We start from the raw sequence: 6,733 nt of genomic DNA on the forward strand, positions 1-6,733 counted from the left end.
TTTATTTACCGACCTAAACATATTTTAGTTATAAAATATATACAATGCACCTTAAAAGGCTCTTAATGTGCCTTCAATCAAGGGATTTAATTATACTCTTTTTCTTTTTTTTCTCTCATCTCTCCCCTCTTCTCTCCAAACAGAGTTTAAGTGTGATAGAAATTGTCAGATTTTTATCACAATTTAATTGGTGATGTTTGGGTTTGTTACGTACGAATAAAACGAGGAAAGATGTGTGGTTCTTTAATAATGCTTCTTTTTCTTTTTTCTTTCTGGTTAATTGCTACTCAATTTGGAAGAATTGGCTTTTGGATTGTTTGTTGTGTGCAAGTTTCTAATATAGGGCTAAGAAAGATGTGTTGTACAGCATAACCTGCTCAAAAGTTGTACAAAAAACAATATGCACTTATATTGTTCCACGTATAAAGAAAATAATGAGCATTTATATGGTCCGTATAAAGACTTAAAGCAGAAATCCGTTTTCCCATAGTCTAATGGTCCTCTACAATTACAATATTATACAACTTAACTATAATTTTCATACAAATTTTATACAATATATCTTCTATATATTTTATATCTGATTTATACATAGTAAAAATAAATTTCATACAACTAATTATATATTATACAACTTATCTATAGTTTATCTACAACTTTCATACATTATTTCTACCTAGTTGTAACGACCCGACTGGTCGTTTTGAGCAATTGCGTCCGGTTTGGCAGTTTGAGGTCACGAACAGCTTCATATTATGTGTTTAGACTTGCGTGCATGGTTGAATTCAGTTTCCGGATAATTCGAAGTCGAATTAGAAGAAGGATTATAGTTTTGGAAGCTTTAGCGATGAGAATTTGACCGGAATTTGACTTTTGAGTAAACGGCTCTGGAATGAGTTTTGGATGATGTCAACAGTTTCGTATGGTGATTTTAGACTTAGGCGCGCGTTTGGATTCGGATTTGGAGGTCTGTAGGGTAATTTGAGGCATTTCGGCGAAAGTTGGAAAAGTTGAAGTTTGAAAAATGGAGAAGTTTGACCCATAGTTGACTTTTGTGATATCGGGATCGGAATGCGATTCCGAGAGTTGGAACAACTCCGTTATGTCATTTGCGACTTGTCTTCAAAATTTGGCATCATTCTGGGTTGGTTTGATTGATTTCGGCAAGAGTTTTCGAAGTTGGAAGATTTGAAAGTTCATAGTTCGATTCATGGCGCGATATGCATTTTCGGCGTTTTTAATATGATTTGAGACCCCGAGCGAGTCCGTGTTAGATTATAAAACTTATTCGTGTGTTTAGACGGGGTCCAGAGGGTCTCGGGTGTGTTCCGGATGGGCTACTGGTCAATTTCTCCTATATTTGAAATGATGTTTTCTGCTTTCTGGTGTTCTTCTTCGCGATCGTGAACAGCCTTTCGCGTTCGCGAAGTGTTATTGTTGGCTACCTCAAGATCCTTCTTCGCATTCGCTTTCAACATCCCCGGTTCGCGAAAGTCTGTCTTTTCCCTCATCGCATTCGCGTTCCTTACACGTGTTCACGTAGTTATGCCTTTTCACTCTTCGCGTTCGCGTACTAATTCACGTGTTCGCGAAGAGCAGTTGTTGGGCCATCAAACTTTTCTTCTTCGCGAACGTGTTGTCGCTTTCGCGAAGCACATCTGGGCAGCCCTCCTCTTTCCTTCTTCGCGAACGCGAATATCCTTCTGCATTGGCGATGCTTTAGCATCTGGGCAGAATAAATAGTACTCTATTCCGAGGGTTTGCCATTTTCACTATTTTTGGAGTCCTAAAGCTCGATTTTGGGCGATTCTTTCGTGGGTTTTTCAAGAAAACGATTAGGTAAATGTTCTTCACCTAGAATTGATTATATTCCATAATTTTATCTTTATTTTTATCATTTAAATTGTATTTTAGGTTGAGAAAAATGTTGGTTTTTGAAGAAAATTTTTGAAATGAAAAATCATGATTTGAGGAACGAAATGGTATCGGAATTTGATAATTTTGTATGGTTGAACACATATTAGAATGGGTGTCCGGATTTTATAAAATTTGTCGGGTTCCGAGGTGAGGGCCCGGGGGTCGACTTTTGGACCGATTTTTAGAATTTGATAAAGATTGAGGCTTTATGATCCGGAATAGTTTCTTATGTGTTCTATTTGTGCTTTGAAGTTATTTTGGTTAGATTTGAGCCGTCCGGAGGTCATTCCACCCGAGAAGTTCATTTTAGAGTACCGGTCTGTCTTCTTTGAGGTAAGTGTCTTGCCTAACCTTGTGTGGAGGACTTTCCCTTAGGATTTGAGTCCTCTATGCTAATTGTAGTCCATGCACGCTAGGTAACGAGTGTGTGCTCGGTCTTATTTGTGGAAAATTTGTCTTTTAGGGTTCTTAGGTCCTTATGTTCACTAAGTGGGAAGTTGTTCTGATATGATTGGGTTTTCTATTTGCTAGTTTCCCCTCTACATGCTCTATACGATATTTTTAGCACTTCTTTACCTCTTACTTGTTATTAGACCCTTATTTGCCTTAATTGAAGTGATTGCCCTCCTTATTGTTTTGTTATTTCTTAATTGTGAGTTCCTCTATGACTCCATGCATATATGTTACATGTTTAAATTGTTGTGGTTGTCTGTGTAGTTATCACGTGCCTTATATGTCTTGTTGTTTTTGTAAAGGTTGTTGTATTCCTTTAATTTTTACGTGATTCTCTTGTTGTCGTGTACTCATACTCTTGTTGGTAGAAATTCTTGTAATTGAGTCTTTGATTTGTTGTTGCTGATTTAAATTATGTACGGTGGGATCGGGTTGCACGCTACAACAGGAGGAATAAGGGTGATATATTGAGGAGGTATACGGGTAAATTGATATTGTACGTTGGGATCAGGTTGCACGCCGCAACAGGAGGAATAAGGGTGATATATTGAAGAGGAATAGGGGTGAATTAATATTATATGGTGGGATCGGGTTGCGCCCCGCAACATATTATGTTTATTATTATGATATTGATATTGTACGGTGGGATTGGGCTGCACGCCGCAACAAGAGGAATAAGGGTGATATATTGAGGAGGAATAAAGGTGAATTGATATTATATGATGAGATCGGGTTGCGCGCTGCAACATATCTTATATTTTGGTATCCCCTGTTTTACTGTATTGACTTTAGTTCCTTCGTGCGAGACCTTTGATAATTTGTATTTCTTGTTTTCATTGAGCTTTGAGGATCGAGTTATTGTCATTGACTTACTAACTTGCCGTTATTTCCTGAGTTCTTTTTTTTTCCTAATACTGTTATTCTGGTGAATTAATTTTCAAAGTAAAATTTACTACGTTAAGTCATTTCCTCCTGCCCTGCTGAGTGGTTAGTAATATAGTGATTTAAAATAAAGAAATTAATATCATGCTACCTTTTATGACTTTTAAATTAGAACTCGCCGTATATATTCAATATTAAAAATTCTAATAATTTTTATAGTTTATTTCAATTGGTTTCTCAACTAAATTTCCTTAACCCGTCTAAGGTTGTGTTTTACTTAAAAAGGAATTGCTATTAAGTTTTAATCTAATAAATCCTATATTAAAGGCAATAGCTTATTCGATGTTGTATTTTTTTATTTTTTATTTTAAAATGGTATTTTCTTCACTCAAATGATTTCTAAAAATAGCTTCATCTTTTCTCGCTGGTTTCCTATTGGGTCTAGAAACTGTAAGGCTACTTTATGTACATAAATGGAACTTCTTGAATATTTTAAATTTGTGTTTGTTACGGATATTATGTACTGAGTAGCACGCGAATTCTGTCGTGCAAAGTGAAGTGGAAATATGTGGGCACCAGGTTTTATATGTGTTAAAGGGTTGGAAGTTATGAATTTTTATATGAGGTTACGAGTATCGGGATGGTTGGAATTTGTGTATTAGAAACGGTGCGATTGGTTGAGTTAATATCGCTTTCCCTTATTTGATCACATTTTATTTGTCTGTATCCCAACTGTGTTGGTATGTAATTACCTGGTTATTTTCGTTACCATCTGTATTTTCTCCTTATCGTCTCTATTGTTCTAATTTGATTCTCCCTGCTATTGGTATTACTTTGTTATCTTTATCATGTTAGTTTATTATCATATCCTGTTCAATTTATTAGACTAGTAGGTGTCTTGACTGTTCCACGTCACTATTCCACCGAGGTTAGTCTTGATACTTACTGGGCACCGCTGTGGTATGCTCATACTACACTTCTGTATATTTTTGTATAGATCCAAGTATTTGATCGTTAGTAGCTGTGCAGATCGTCGCTGTGGAGACTCAAGTAAACCTGTTGCTACGTTCGCAAGCCTCGGAGTCACCTTCTGTTGTATTTATTTCCATTGTTTCCTTTTGTTCTGGAACAGTGATGTATTCAATATGTATAGCCACACCTAGAAAGGCTTATGACTTGTACTACCGGTTTTGAGAATTATAAATTGTTCAGAGATATCTAATTCGAAGTTAGTGAATATTATTGTTATTTCTGTTAATGTTAGGCTTACCTAGTTTTAGAGACTAGGTGCCATCACGACTCCTTCGTAGGGATTTTGGGTTGTGGCACCAGTTATATACAACTACAATATCATACCACTTAAATATAATTTTTATACAATATGTCTTTTGTATATTTTGTATCTGATTTATACATAGTAAAAATAAATTTCATACAACTAATTATATATTATACAACTTATCTACAATTTTCATACATTATTTCTACTTAGTTATATATAACTACAAAATCATACAACTTAAATATAATTTTTATACAATATTGTTCAACTTTCATACAATAGTTAAATAAAAAATATATAAAAACAACAAAGTATAATTTTTCTACAATTTTTTACAAAATTACTACAATTTCGTAGGTATAATGTATATCATGTCTTCTTCTTCTTCTTCTTCTTCTTCTTCTTCTTCTTCTTCTTCTTCTTCTTCTTCTTCTTCTTCTTCTTCTTCTTCTTTCAATTTGAAATTTAGCCAAAATCAAGTCTAATCTTCACCAAAACACCCTCAAAATTGAGATATAAAATCCAAATCATATTCCCAATTATTTGCAATAACACCCAATCCAAACAAATAATAATTTTTGAAAACTCAAATTCGAATTCAAAGCTTCAAAGCTTTTTAATGGCTGTCAATGGTTGAATTGCTGCTCTTTTTTCCTTTGCTTTACATTACCGGAATTAGGGATTGAGAGATAGAGAGAGACGTAGAGAGAATTCCCAATTGCTTGCAACAACATCCAATTCAAATAAATAATTTTTTTTGAAAACCCAAATTCGAATTCAAAGCTTCAAAGCTTTTTAATGGCTGTCAATGGTAGAATTGCTGCTCTCTTTTTCTTTGCTCTACATTACTAAAACTAAGGATTGAGAGATAGAGAGAGACGTAGAGAGAGAGAGAGAGAGAGAGAGAGAGAGATAGAGAGAGAGAGCATGAGGGAGAGAGAATAAGGATGAGAAATAATTGATTCATAATATAAAGGGATACTCATTTTGTTCCTAAAGTATATATAATTGGTAAATTTGTATATATGATATAATTAAATTGAAACTTGAGTAGGGAGGGTAATAAAGTTTCCAATAGTATATAGATATCTAAAAATTTCTTTATTTTTTAGAGCCTGTTTTTTGGAAAAAGTTCTTTTGTAAAATAGCAGTTTTGGCCAATTCATTTGAATAGTGCTTTTTGCAAGCTTTTTCTGTTTGGCCAATCTTTCTGAAAATTACTTTTAAGTATCAAAGTGCGAAAAAGGACATTAAAGGTTCAATTTGCAATTAGTATTAGTTAAGTAAATTTAATTTAAATATTTAGTATAAAAAATTAATTAAAATATAAAGCATAGAGTAAAATATAATATTAAAAAAATCTAATCAATATAAAATATAATTATTCCAAAGTAATAACATTGAGTATCTAGTATTACTTATTGTTTACATGATAATTTAAATATATTAAAATATATTATTCAATATAAAAAAATCTACTCTTAGGAATAGGAGATCCTAGGAGAAAGGGACAACAAATATAATTGAAATAAAAAAGATATGGTAGAAATAAAAAATAAAAAGGAAAATAAAAATATTAAATTAATGAAGAATAATTTAGAAAATATAAATTTATTGTAAGGTCATTTTTGTCTTGAATAAATTAATTTTTTGCTTCTGCTTCTGGTTTCTCCCTTAAAGCAAAAAAATTACTTTTGCTGCTGCTCAAAAGTACTTTTTCATCTCAGCCAAATACCTCAAGTTTGACACACACACACAAAAAAAAACACTTTGGCCTCCCAGAATCTTGGCCAAACATACTCTTTGTCACGACACAATTTCTCCTATAGGTCGTGATGGCGCCCAACGTTACCGCTAGGCAAGCCAACAGTAAACTAACCATGTGATTGTTTCTTTTAACAATTTAGAAATAGTTAATTTTTAATTATTGAATATATAAGAAGTGAGAAATTTAATAAAATGAGAAATAAATAATTTTTAAGAGCAAAATAAGGTGAAGTAAATAATCAAAAATCATCAAGTGTCTACTAGCATAATTTCCAAGACCTAGTGTCATAAGTGTATGAGCTACTAGTAGAATATACAAGAATACTAAACTACTGTCTGAAATAAAATAGACAGAAAGTAAATGCAAAAGAAAGACTTTGGGTGCTGCAGAACGGGCTCGGAAGGCAGCTCACCACAAAGTCTCGGAGTATC

The sequence above is a fragment of the Nicotiana sylvestris genome, chromosome 8, assembly GCF_000393655.2.
Source record: "Nicotiana sylvestris chromosome 8, ASM39365v2, whole genome shotgun sequence".
NCBI classification, from domain to species: domain Eukaryota; kingdom Viridiplantae; phylum Streptophyta; class Magnoliopsida; order Solanales; family Solanaceae; genus Nicotiana; species Nicotiana sylvestris.